Raw genomic sequence first — 13791 nt, 5'->3', positions numbered from 1 at the left:
CACCCTTAACCCCCACCTTCACTGCCCACCCCCACTTTGAAGGGTTAACTGTAATGTAAGAAATGAAACCATATAACATCTAGGAGGGGGAAAAATGGAAGAATTCCTTTATAACTTGGTAGTGTCAAAAGCCTTTCAAACTCTTGACCAGTACATAAAAATTATGGTATATCTGCATACCAAAAATACTATCAAATCAGTAGCAAACTGGGAAATAGTATTTGCAAACTCTATCACAAGGGGCTAATCTCATTAATGTACAAGGAGCTCAAAAAAATGAGTTGAGAGATCAGAAACCCAATAAAACACTGGGCAGAAACTTTGATTTCACTGGAAAGAGTGTCAAATGGCTTTGAACATATTTAAAGATGCTCAAAGCCACTCACAATAAGTGACATTCAAATTAAAACCACTATGATGTGATACAGTGAAGGTACTACCCAGCGATAAAGAGGAGCAAACTCTAGATACCAAAATTATGCTACGTGAAAGATGCCACACACAGACTTCCTACTGTGATTTCATTTATAGGACATTCTGGAAAAGGCAAAACAGGACAGAAATGAGATTGGTAGTGGTCAGGAGGTAGGGGTGGTGGGATGGGACATGAGAGAACAGTTTAATGAAAGTGTCGTATCCTTTGACTGTGGTGGAGACTGAATCAAGGGGTAGATGTTATTTTGTGTAAATTATGCCTCAACAAATCTGAATTTAAAAGCAGTCAAATGAAAAACAGGTCATGGTATCATTTTGTTGTTGTTCAGTCACTCACTTGTGTCCAACTCTTTGCGACCCCATGGACTGCAGCACACCAGGCCTCCCTGTCCATCACCGACTCCCGGAGCTTGCTGAAACTCATGTCCATCAAGTCAGTGATGCCATCCAGCCATCCCCTCCTCTGTTCTCCCCTTCTCCTTCCGCCTTCAATCTTTCCCAGCATCAGGGTCTTTTCCAGTGAGCCAGCTCTTCACATCAGGTGGCCAGAGTATTGGAGCTTCAGCAACAGTCCTTCCAATGAATATTCAGAACTGATTTTCTGTAGGATTGACTGGTTTGATCTCCTTGCTGTCCAGGTGACTCTCAAAAAAGAGTCTTCTCCAGCTCCACGGTTCAAAACCATCAGTTCTTTGGTGCTCAGCCTTCTTTATGGTCCAGCTCTCACATCTATACATAACTACTGGAAAAGCATAACTTTGACTGTTTGGACCTTTGTCAGCAAAGTGATGTCTCTGCTTTTTAATATGCTGTCTAGGTTGTCATAGCTTTTATTCCAAAGAGCAGGCATCTTTTAATTTCATGGCTGCAGTGATTTTGGAGCCCAATTAATAAAGTCTGTCACTGTTTCCATTGTTTCCCCATCTATTTGCTCTGAAGTGATGGGACCAGATGCCATGATCTTAGTTCTTTGAATGTTGAGTTTTAAGCCAGCGTTTTCACTCTTCTCTTTCACTTTCATCAAGAGGCTCTTTAGTTTCTTTTCACTTTCTGCCACTGGAGTACTGTTATCCGCATATCTGAGGTTATTGATATTTCTCCCCCTGTAGTAGGAAATGGCAGCCCACTCCAGTATTCTTACCTATAGAATTCCAAGGACAGAAGAGCATGGAAGGCTATTAGAGTGCTTTAATCTGCATATCTGAGGTTATTGATAGTTCTCCTGGCAATCTTGATTCCAGCTTGTGATTCATCCAGCCTGTCATTTCATATGATGTACTCTGGGCTTCCCTGGTGGCTCAGAGGGTAAAGCATCTGCCTGTTATGCAGAAGACCCAGGTTCAATTCCTGGGTCGGGAAGATCCCCTGGAGAAGGAAATGGCAACCCACTGCAGTATTCTTGCCTGGAAAATCCCATGGACAGAGGAGCCTGGCGGCCTACAGTCCATGGGGTCACAAAGAGTTGGACACGACTGAGCGACCACACACACACACACACACACACACACACACACACACACACACACTCTGCATTAAAGTTACATAAGCAGGGTGACAACACACAGCCCTGACGTACTCCTTTCCTGATTTTGAACCAAGCCATTGTTCTATGACCGGTTCTAACGATTGCTTCTTGACCTGTATACAGATTTCTCCCAAGGCAGGTAAGGTGGTCTGGTATTCGCATTTAAAGAATTTTCCACAGTTTGTTGTGATCCACATAGTCAAAGGCTTTAGTTTAGTCAGTGAAGCTGATGTTTTTCTAGAATTCCCTTGCTTTTTTTATGATCCAACTAATGTTGTCAATTTGATCTCCGATTCCTCTGCCTTTTCTAAATCCAACTTGAACATCTGGAAGTTCTCAGTTCAAGTATTGCTGAAGCCTTGCTTGAAGGATTTTGGTATTACCTTGCTAGCATGTGAAATGAGTGCAATTGTGTGGTAGTTTGAACATTCTTTGGCATTGCCCTCTTTGAGATTGGAATGAAAACCAACTTTTTCCAGTCCTTTGGCCACTGCTGAGTTTTCCAAATTTGCTGGTATATTGAGTACAGCACTTTCCCAGCATCATCTATTAATATTTGTAATAGCTCAGCTAGAATTCCATCAACTCCACTAGTTTTTTTTGTACTAATGCTTCCTCAGGCCCACGTGACTTCACACTCCAAGATATCTGGCTCTAGGTGAGTGACCACACCATTGTGGTTATTTAATGGATATACATACAAGTAGGAATGAACATTTTCTCCCTTTCAGACAGATTTCTGCCTCATTTACACACTGTTCCATACTTTATTTTCTTCACTTAAGATATATCAGAGATCTTTACGTACATAAAGGGAAGGGTACATGTTTAATTTTGAAAGAGTATTTATTAAATTAACAAATTGCCATCAGTAGGGATCGTACCACTTTATACTGTTACCACTGATGTATGAGAAAGACTATTCCCCTCAGCCTTGCCAACAGAATTTGTTTCCAAGTCTTTGGATTTTTTATCAAAATTGTCATATTTTAGTTTTATCCATTGGTTGGTTTTCTGTTAAGTTGCCTATCTTATATATTAGATTAAATCGTTTGTGATGTGAGTTTCAAATATTTTCCTGATTTTGTTGATTGTGCTCTTGACTTTGCTTTTGGTGGGTGTTTTCTTTTTTCTGTATAGAAGTTTCTTGTTTTTATGATGTTAAATTTCTTTCATAGTTTGTGATTTTTTTTTTGAGACCACATGCTGTTCTTCCCTGTCCTCCCCTAGGAGAAATTTGGTAATTAAATTTGTTTCTAGTTTATTTTTTCCTTTTAGCTTTATTGTGTTATAATTGACGTATATCACTGTAAATTCACAGCGTGATGACTTACATATATTGCAAAGTGATGACCACAGTACATTTAGCTTTCATCATCTTATATAAGACACCCCAAAATTTTTTTTTCTTTTCTTTCTAGTGAAAACTTTTAGAATCTTTTACCAACTTTCAGATACATCATACGGCAAGATCAATTATATTATCATGTAATACATTACATCCCCAATAGTTATCTTGTAACTGGGAGTTTGTACCTTTTGACCACCTTCATCCAATACCCATACCTCCTGCTCTTCACTTCCAGGAACCACAAATCTGATCTCTCTACAAGTTTGGCTTTTGAGTTTGGGGAGATTATTTTGTGTTTAGATTACGTATGTAAGTGAGATCATACAGTATTTGTCTTTCTCTGTCTGACTGAACGTTTCGCATTCCTTAATGCCCTTGAGGTTCATCCATGTTGTCATAAATGGCAGGATTTCCTTTTTTTTTTTTTTTTTTGCTGAATCATGCAATTCCATTGTGTATATATCCATCCCACATATTCTTTACCCATTCATCTGTTAATGGACACTTTGTTTCCATGTCTTGGCTGTTGTAAATAGTGCTGCAGGAAGTGAGGATTGCAGGTATGCCTTCAACATAGCAGTATCATCTCCTTTGGATATATACCCAGAAGTGGAATTGCTGGATCACGTGGCAGTTTTTATTTCAATTTTTTGAGGAACCCCTTTACTGTTTTTTCTGGACTCCAAAATCACTACAGATGGTGACTGCAGCCATGAAATTCAGAGACGCTTACTCCTTGGAAGGAAAGTTATGACCAACCTAGATAGCATATTCAAAAGCAGAGACATGACTTTGCCAACAAAGGTTCGTCTAGTCAAGGCTATGGTTTTCCCTGTGGTCATGTATGGATGTGAGAGTTGGACTGTGAAGAAGACTGAGCACCGAAGAATTGATGCTTTTGAACTGTGGTGTTGGAGAAGACTTTTGAGAGTCGCTTGGACTGCAAGGAGATCCAACCAGTCCATTCTGAAGGAGATCAGCCCTGGGATTTCTTTGGAAGGAATGATGCTAAAGCTGAAACTCCAGTACTTTGGCCACCTCATGCGAAGAGTTGACTCATTGGAAAAGACTCTGATGCTGGGAGGGATTGGAGGCAGGAGGAGAAGGGGATGACAGAGGATGAGATGGCTGGATGGCATCACTGACTCGATGGATGTGAGTCTCAGTGAACTCTGGGAGTTGGTGATGGATGGGGAGGCCTGGCGTGCTGCAATTCATGGGGTCACAAAGAATCGGACACGACTGAGTGACTGATCTGATCTGATCTGATTACTGTTTTCCATAGTGACTACACTAATTTACATTCCCACCAGCAGTACACAAGAGTTCCTTTTTCCTTCATTCTCATCAGGATTTGTGATCTCTTATCTCTTTGTTGATACTCATTCTTCAGCTGTGAAGTAGTTCATTGTGATTTTGACTTTTGATGTTGAGCACCTTTTCATGTACCGAGTGGCCATTTGAACCTCTTCTTTGGGAAAATGTCTGTTCAAGTCCTTTGCCCTGGGGAATTCCCTGGCAATCCAGTGGTTAGGACTAACTGCTGGCGCCCGGATTTGATCCCTGGTGAAGGAAATGGCAACCCACTCCAGTGTTCTTGCCTGGAGAATCCCAGGGACGGGGGAGCCTGGTGAGCTGCCGTCTATGGGGTTGCACAGAGTCGGACACGACTGAAGCGACTTAGCAGCAGCAGCAGCAGGAAATTAAGATCCTGCAAGCTGCAAGATGTGACAGAAAAAAAAAAAACAACAACAGACTGTTTTTCTGCTATTAAGTTGTAGAAATTCTTTATATATATTTTTTTCATTTTTATTATTATTTTTTTTAATTTATTTTATTTTTAAACTTTACAATATTATATTGGTTTTGCCAAATATCGAAATGAATCCGCCACAAGATGTGACAGAAAAAAAAAACAAAAAAACAAAACAGACTGTTTTTCTGCTATTAAGTTGTAGAAATTCTTTATATATTTTAGATATTAACCCCCTATCAGATACATGGTTTGAAAATATTTCTCCCATTCCATAGGTTGTCTTCTCATTTTGTTGATCATTTCTTTTGCTGTGCAGAAGCTTTTTAGTCCCACTTATTTTTTATTTTGTTCTTTATACTTTAGGTGTCATCTAAAATATTATTGCTAACATTCATGTCAAGGAGCTTTTCTCCTATGATTTCTTTTAGGATTTTTATGGTTTCAGGTCTTACATTTAAGTCTTTCATCCAGTTTGAATTTTTGTGAGTGGTGTTTAAGATAGGAGTTTAGTTTCATCCTTTTACATGTGAATATCTGTTTTCCCAGACGCATTTAGTGAAGAAACTATTTTCTCTGTTGTGTTTTCTTGGCTGCCTTGTCAAGTGTTAGCCAGCTGTCTCTGTAAGGGTCAGCTTTCTGGCCTCTTGATTCTGCTTCCCTGGTCTGTGTGACTGTTTCTGTCAATACCGTACTGTTTTGATGACCATAGCTTCATAATATAAAATCATAACACGTGAGGCCTCCTGCTTTGTTATTCTTTCTCAGGATTACTTTGACTCCATATAGATTTTAGGATTTTTTTTTTCCTACTCCTTTAAAACATGCCATTGGAATCTTGATAGTGATTGGATTGGATCTAGATTTGTGTAGTATGGACATTTTACAGTATTGATCCTTCCAGTCCATGAACACAGGCTGTCTTTCCATTTATTTTTGCCAGTTTGTGGATTTTGAGTTCAGTTAAAGAAGGGCTTTCTCAGTCTCAAGTTATTAAAGAACTTTGCCGTATTTCCTTCTCGTGTTTCCTGCTTTTTCACCTTTAACTCTTTGATTCTTAAGGAATATATCCTAGTGGACAGTGTTCTTATTTTTTTAAATAGTGAATTATCCTAACAGTTTATTGAATAATTTGTTTTCTTAGTAATTTGAGATATCACCTTTCCCACATACTAACTTTAGAAGTATTAGTCTATTTCTGTTGTTTATTTTGCCTCATTGGCCTCCCTGGGTCGGGAAGATCCCCTGGAGGGAGGCAATGGCAACCTACTCCAGCGTTCTTGCGTGGAGAATCCCATGGACAGAGGAACCTGGTGGGCTATATCCCTGGTGTCGCAGAGAGTCAGCCAGGACTGAAGAGACTTGACATTACCAACGTTGTTACAAGCGAGCCACGGTTACTGAGGCTTTCACCCCTCTGTATGGCTTAAACCCACTGTTTGTTTTTAAATATATATATATTGCTTTTTCCCCCTCAGAGCTTTCCTATCTTTTATATTTCCAAATGAACTTGAAAGTCTTCCTATATAGTTGAACAACAGTAATAAAGCTCTCTAAAAAGTCAGTACTAACCAGAAGCTGATTTTTAAATTAAACTTGTCTTACATCTTACACCTACAAATTATATCACAAGAGCTTGTATTTCCTCCTAAGCAGCACATACAGCAATACCATACACTTTGAATACTGGAATTTTGGGCTTTACGTTTGAAGGACTAAAATACTCAAGATAACATTAAATAAAAATGAAATAAAGCAACAGTAGCTATAATACAATCAATACTGTATCAAAATAGTGTCTCGCAGCATCTTTAAAAGCATTCACAATTATATTCCCTGAGTTGCTTTTCGTGAGTCTCAGTGTGTCTCCCTTTGAGTATCAGTTTACTTTTCTGCCTAGCCTGCTTGTGTCTTCAGGAAGCCAGGGTTTTTGTCATAAATACCCATAAGTGTTGGTTGATGCTGTGATGTAACTTTTAATCTCCTACTCCTGTTATCTCCCTCTGTCCCTTATCATACTACTTACTTAGGCCAAACTGCATGCATTTAAACAGACAGTTTATGGGTATTTTAAGGAGACTCATTCTGTGTTCAGAACATACTACACAGCTGCAGAAATCAAGGAGTGTATCAGTGGCCAAAGGATAGGTGTGTCGACTGTGAGATATGTGTTTGTATGTTTGCATGTATAAGCGTGTGTGTGTGGTGGTGGTTTAGTGGTAGTGTAGTTGCTGAATTCTGGCCGACACTTCCGACCCCATGGAGGGTAGCCCGCCAGGCTCCTCTGTCCTTGGGATTTCCCAGGCAAGAATACCAGTGGTGATGGTTTAGTCTCTCAGTCGAGTTCGACTCTTTGCAACCGCATGGACTATACACACCGCTTCCCTGTCCTTCACTGTCTCCCAGAGTTTGCTTAAACCCATGTCCATGGAGTCAATGCTGCCATCCAACCATCTCATCCCCTGTCACCCCCTTTTCCTGCCCTCAATCTTTCCCAGCATCAGGGTCTTTTCTAACAAGTTGACTCTTCACATCAAGTGGCCAAAGTATTGGAGCTTCAGCCTCAGTCCTTGATTTTCTTTAGAATTGACTGGTTTGATCTCCTTGTTGTCCAAGGGACTCTCAAGTCTTCTCTAGCACCACAGTTTGAAAGCGTCAGTTCTTCGGTGCTCAGCCTTCTTTATGGTCCAACTCTCACATCCATACATGACTACTGGAAAAACTATAGCTTTGACTATACGGACCTTTGTCTGCAAGTGATCTCTCTGCTTTTTAATATGCTGTCTAGGTTTGTCATAGTTTTTCTTCCAAGGAGCAAGTGTCTTTTAATTTAATGGCTACACTCAGTGTCCACAGTGATTTTGGAGCCCAAGAAAATAAAGTCTTTAGTTCGTCTTTGCTTTCTGCCATAAGGGTGGTGTTATCTGGACATCTGAGGTTATTGATATTTCTCCTGCGATCTTGATGCCAGTTTGTGCTTCATCCAGCCTGGCATTTTGCATATTGTACTCTGCATATAAGTTAAATAAGCAGGGTGACAGTGCATAGCCTTGACATACTCCTTTCCCAATTTGGAACCAGGTCATTGTTCCATGTCTGATTCTGTTGCTTCTTGACCTGAATATAGATTTCTCCGGAGGCAGGTAAGGTGGTCTGATATTCCCATCGCTTGAAGAATTTTCCACAGTTTGTTGTGATCCACACAGTCAAAAGCTTTGGCGTAGTCAATAAAGCAGAAGTAGATCTTTTTCTGGAATTATCTTGCTTTTTTGATGTTCCAGCGGATGTTGGCAATTTGATCTCTGGTTCTTCTGCCTTTTCTAAATCCAGCTTGAACATCTGGAAGTTTTCGGTTCACATATTGTTAAAGCCTAGCTTGGAGAATTTTCATCATTACTTTGCTAGCGTGTGAGATGAGTGCAATTGTGAAGTGGTCTGAACATTGTTTGGCATTGCCCTTCTTTGGGATTGGAATGAAAACTGACCTTTTCCAGGCCTGTGGCCTCTGCTGAGTTTTCCAAATTTTCTGGCATATTCAGTGCAGCACTTCTACAGCATCTTTTAGGATCTGCAGTAGCTCAGCTGCAATTCCACACCTCCACTAGCTTTGTTTGTAGTGATGCTTCCTAAGGCCACTTGAATTCAGACTCCAAGATGTCTGACTCTAGGTGGTTGATCACACCATTGTGGTTACCTCAGTCATTAAGGTCTTTTCTATATAGTTCTTCTGTGTATTCTTGTCACCTCTTCTTAATATCTTTTGCTTCTGTTAGGTCCATACCATTTCTGTCCTTTATTGAGCCCATCTTTGCATGAAATGTTCCCTTAGTATCTCTAATTTTCTTGAAGAGATCTTTCCCATTCTATTGTTTTCCCTGTTTCTTTGCATTGATCACTTAGGTAGGCTTTCTTATCTCTCCTTGCTGTTCTTTGGAACTCTGCACTCAAATGGGCATATCTTTCCTTTTCTCCTTTGCCTTTCGCTTCTCTTCTCTCAGCTATTTGTAAGGCTTCTTCAGATAACCTTTTTCCCTTTTTGCATTTCTTTTTCTTGGGGATGGTTTTGATCACTGCCTCCTGTACAATGGTTTTGTACAGTGGTTTTCACCACCTCGTGTACAATGTCACAAACTTCCATCCATAGTTCTTCAGGCACTCTATCAGATCTATCCCTTGAATCTATTTCTCACTTCCGCTGTATAATCATAAGGGATTTGATTTAGGCCATACTTGAATGGTTTAGTGGTTTTCCCTACTTTCTTCAATTTAAGTCTGAATTTGGCAATAAGGAGTTCATGATCTGAGTGACAGTCAGCTCCCAGTCTTGTTTTTGCTGACTGTATAGAGCTTCTCCATCTTAGGCTGCAAAGAATATAATCTATCTGATTTTAGTATTAACCATTTGGTGATGTCCATGTGTAGAGTCCTCTCTTGTGTTTTTTGAAGAGAACATTGTTATGAACAGTGCGTTCTCTTGGCAAAATTCTGTTAGCCTTTGCCCTGCTTCATTTTGTACTCCAAGGCCAAACTTACCTGTTACTCCAGGTATCTCTTGACTTCTTACTTTTGCTTTCTAGTCCCCTATGACAAAAAGGACATCTTTTTTGGGGTTTTTTTTTTTGGTGTTCTAGAAGGTCTTGTAGGTCTTCACAGAACTTTTCAACTTCAGCTTCTTCGGTATTAGTGGTTGGAGCATAGACTTGGATAATGTGATATTAAATGGTTTGCTTTGGAAATGAACAGAGATCATTCTGTCATTTTTGAGATTGCACTCAAGTACTGCATTTTGGACTCTTGTTGATTATGAGGGCTACTCCACTTCTAAGGGGTTCTTCCCACAGTAGTAGGTATAATGGTCATCTGATTTAAATTCACCCATTCCAGGCCATTTTAGTTTACTGTTTCCTAAAATGTCAAGGATAGGGTAGCCTATCCCTTCTCCTGGGGATCTTCCTGAACCCAGGAATCCAACTGGGGTCTCCTGCATTGCAAGCAGATTCTTTGCTGGCTACGCTACCGGGGCGCCCTCACACCCGCTAGGATGGTCATAATCAAACGGTAGGCAGTTAATAACAGTGGTGGTAGCGCTGTGGGGAAATCGGAGCCCTCTGTACGTCTGCTGGTGTAAGATGGTGCAGCCACTTTGGCTTCACGTGAACTGTGGAAACTGGACCAGTGAGCCGAGTGCTTCTCAAGTTGAGAAAGTAGCGTCAGGATTTATGTATATGTGCACTATCATATGTGAAGCAGACTGCTGGTGACACGTTGCTGTGTGACCCAGGGATCCCGGCCTGGCACTCTGTGAAGACCGAAAGGGGCACAGTTGAGGGGAGAGGGGAGGCTCCAGAGTGAAGGGACGTTTGTGTACTTAAGGCTGATTTGCGTTGTTGGATGGCAGAAACCAACACAACATTACAAAGCAACCTTCCTCTAATTAAAAAAAAAAAATTTTTTTTTAATTTACAATATCATAGATGTTTCCTTTAGTCATGCTAAATGTTCTTGTTGGCAGACTTCTGTAATATAATGCTCTGAAAGCGGAATTCTAAGCTTATTTGGAATAGAAAAGTCAGGGAATGTTTATCTGTTAGCCATTTTTCTTATCCTGATAAATTAAAATGTTTACTTTCATAATATTATTTAAAGGTTCAGCTTAATTTTCAGAAAATGGGAAGTGAAGGTACTATTCATTGACATCTTGCCCTTAAAGGAAAAAAAACTAATACAAGATTAGCAAGATTATTAGAGTTGTCGTAATTGGATGTCTTTCAGGGAAATACACCATTAAAGTTTATGAGTCACGTCAACAGAAAGCCTTCTCATTTCCACCATTTCCCTTTATCAGTTCATTCTACAATAAACATAAAATCCTCTGCCTGGAGTTCAGAGCACAGCAAGGGAGAGAGGAAAAAGCCAGAGCAGAAAATCCAGACAGTAGTAAGTAGGAAATGTTCGGTTAGTAACCTTTTGCTTCTCACAGTCATGACGAACATCCTGTGCTCAGGGCACGGCCAGGACCGGCAGAGTTTGGCTGTGGTGAGACTTCCTCTCAGCAGCTTAGTAACTAGTCTGTGGTCTCAAGGATTCAGGGACTCCCCAGATAAGTTTTCTGGAAGTCATCTCAAAATCTTTTAGTCATTAAAAAAAAAAAAAATGATGAAAGCAAGTAAGAGCATCATTAAGGGCTCTGGCCGTTCGTGTGGAAGGAGTCACTTGATCATTCCTGGATGCCTGGGCAGCTGAGGGCGGGGGGCAGCACGCACACTGTCTCTGAGCACAGGACCCAGAGAAGAGGGCCGCGGCAGCAGCGTGGCTGGGTCTGGAGACCGTCGTGCTGAGCGAAGAGAGACACGCACCGTGCGATAGTATTTACACGCGGCCTCTGAAATACAGGACAGAAGCGCAAATCTGTGGAACAGCAACAGCCTCACAGAACAGAACAGACTTGCGCTGCCACGGGGAGGGCTGTGAGGGAGGGAAGGACTCAGGGTTCGGGGTTAGCAGCTGCAGACGGTGACATCCAGGATGGATAAACAGCAAGGTCCTACTGTGTAGCACAGGGAGCTGTAGTCAGTTCCATGATAAACCATACTGGGAAGGAGTATATGTGTGTGTAACTGAATCACTTTGCTGCACAGTGGAAATTAACATTGTGAATCAACTGTACTTCAATTAAAAAAACAGAGTGCTTTGCTGTCCTTCCCGCTGTGTACTTGCCATTCGCACTTGGAGGAGCTTGGGAGGAGGCTGTGTGAGTGATCACAGACCACAATCTGCAGAACCCTTGAGTGTGTGTGATTTACTACTTCTTCCTGCCTCATTCCCTGACTCTTATTTTTGTTTCTACGGATTCTGTGCTTTTATTTGGAGCAGCTTCTAGAAACCTTTTTTGTAAATTGAAGAGTATATTTTTATATAGGTGTTCCTCAATGCATTATTGTAAAGGAATATCCAAATTGACATACATATAAAAATAGGTTTTTCATGGTTGATGGAAAGCATGATGCAGATCTTACTGCATGTGGGTTTTCTTTCAAAAGAATTATTTGATTACAAATTTTTCAAATAAAAAAAAAGTCATTGTTTGCAACTTATTCTTCAAAAAGAATATGCAGACTACCAGAAGCTCTTTTGTGGCCAGGAAGATACATCAAAAACATATCCCTCTGTAGAAAGTTCAGCATCCTTCTGTGAATTCTGAAAGTTTGAAAAGCCATAGACACAGTTGTGTGTGTGTGTGAAGATCTGGGTTGGAATGGGGGACAGAAGGCTGGGGCTGGGATGGGTTCAGAAAGCAATCCAGCATCAACTCAGTCAGGTGTGAAGTCACTGGCCTCTTCAGAACCCTGTACATAGAACCACTTTTACTGGGGTTTTTTTTTAGAAAATAAAGCAACCATTCTTTGGCCTCCGTAGCCAGCCTGAAGGAACTTTTCACTTCCAAGCAGCCCTTCTTAGCAAAGACTAGGGAAAAAAACAGTTCTATCCTGTAACCTCTGGTAGAAAAGGTCAGACTCCCCAAATGTTCTTTTGTCCTATACACTAACCTGATGTGTGCACATGGCTCAAAGTACAGTTCGTGGTTGTAAGCAAATTTTTTTGTGTGGAGTTGGATATATATCACCTACCAGTCAGTGCTGCCTGAGGACCAGCCCCACCCAGCCTTTCAGGATGTGTTAGAGCTTCATCAGTTACTCGGGTCTGGACTGATGATCAACCTGGTCAGTTGCTACGTGAAGTCAGTTGCCTTGCTGCAGTGTCAGAGGCAGCTAAATGCCTGGAAACTACCGTCCGATGTTACCTGCGTGGAACTTCTTACGAGTGCTTCCCCCCCGCCCGGAAAACAGGTGATGTGCTAAGTTATAACTGTTCTGATTTTTTATTTTAACCAGTTTGGACAAAATTTTTTCGACTTAAATAGTAACATTTATTTTAAAAGTTTCAGGCTTAAAAGTAGTTAGAATAGTAATGAAAACCCATATGTCTACCATCTATCCTAGGAAATAAAACATTATAATGGAAACTGCTGGAATATTCCTCCCAGGTTATATTTTCTCCAGTTACAGTTCTCATGCTTATCTGTAACAGATTAATTTTACTCATTTTTGTTGATGGGATTTATCTATGTGTGTGTGTAGCTCTAGGTTAACAAGTCCCCAGCCTTTTTGGCACCAGGGACTGGTTTTGTGGAAGACAGTTTTTCCACAGACTGGAGTAGGATTGGACGGTGGGGCTGTAGCGGGGATGGTTTGTGGGTGATTCAAGGGCACTGAATTTGTTGTGCACTTTATTTCTATTATTACATCACTTCCACCTCAGATCATCAGGTGTTAGATCCCAGAGGCCGGGGACCCTGCTCTAGTTCATTCTTTTTCATTGCTGAACATTTCGTAATTGTCTTCTTGATAGGTTTTTAAGTTGACTTTTTTTAGACAAAATTTTAACATTTTGCTGTAATAATACCTGATGGACCTTAAGATGCTTTTTGGTGCACAGAACTTAGTTTTCTTTGTGTCTTATTTTAAGAAATCTTTTCTTACTTTGAAATGATAAGAATATTCTTCTGTTTAGCTTATAGAAATTTATTTTTTCACATTTAAGGCTGTAATTCACCTGGAATTGAGCTTTGTCTATGTAAGAAGTAGGGATCCAGGGGTTTCTTTTCTGTTCAAATAGATGTTTCTTATGAAATGGGTCCCAACAATCTTTATTGAACAGTTCATATTT

At 40.5% G+C, this 13791-nt stretch overlaps 1 non-coding gene across 1 annotated transcript; it reads left to right on the top strand.

Annotated features, from left to right (window-relative positions):
- Window positions 1–1722: 1722 nt before the first annotated feature.
- Window positions 1723–1794, top strand: TRNAN-GUU. Its single transcript has one exon. It is a non-coding gene; the product is annotated as a tRNA-Asn (tRNA).
- Window positions 1795–13791: the final 11997 nt, after the last annotated feature.

Source organism: Bubalus bubalis, chromosome 17 (genome assembly GCF_019923935.1).
Source record: "Bubalus bubalis isolate 160015118507 breed Murrah chromosome 17, NDDB_SH_1, whole genome shotgun sequence".
Taxonomy (NCBI): domain Eukaryota; kingdom Metazoa; phylum Chordata; class Mammalia; order Artiodactyla; family Bovidae; genus Bubalus; species Bubalus bubalis.
The sequence above is the reverse complement of the archived record's forward strand: the minus strand, read 5'-3'. Positions and strand labels throughout refer to the sequence as shown.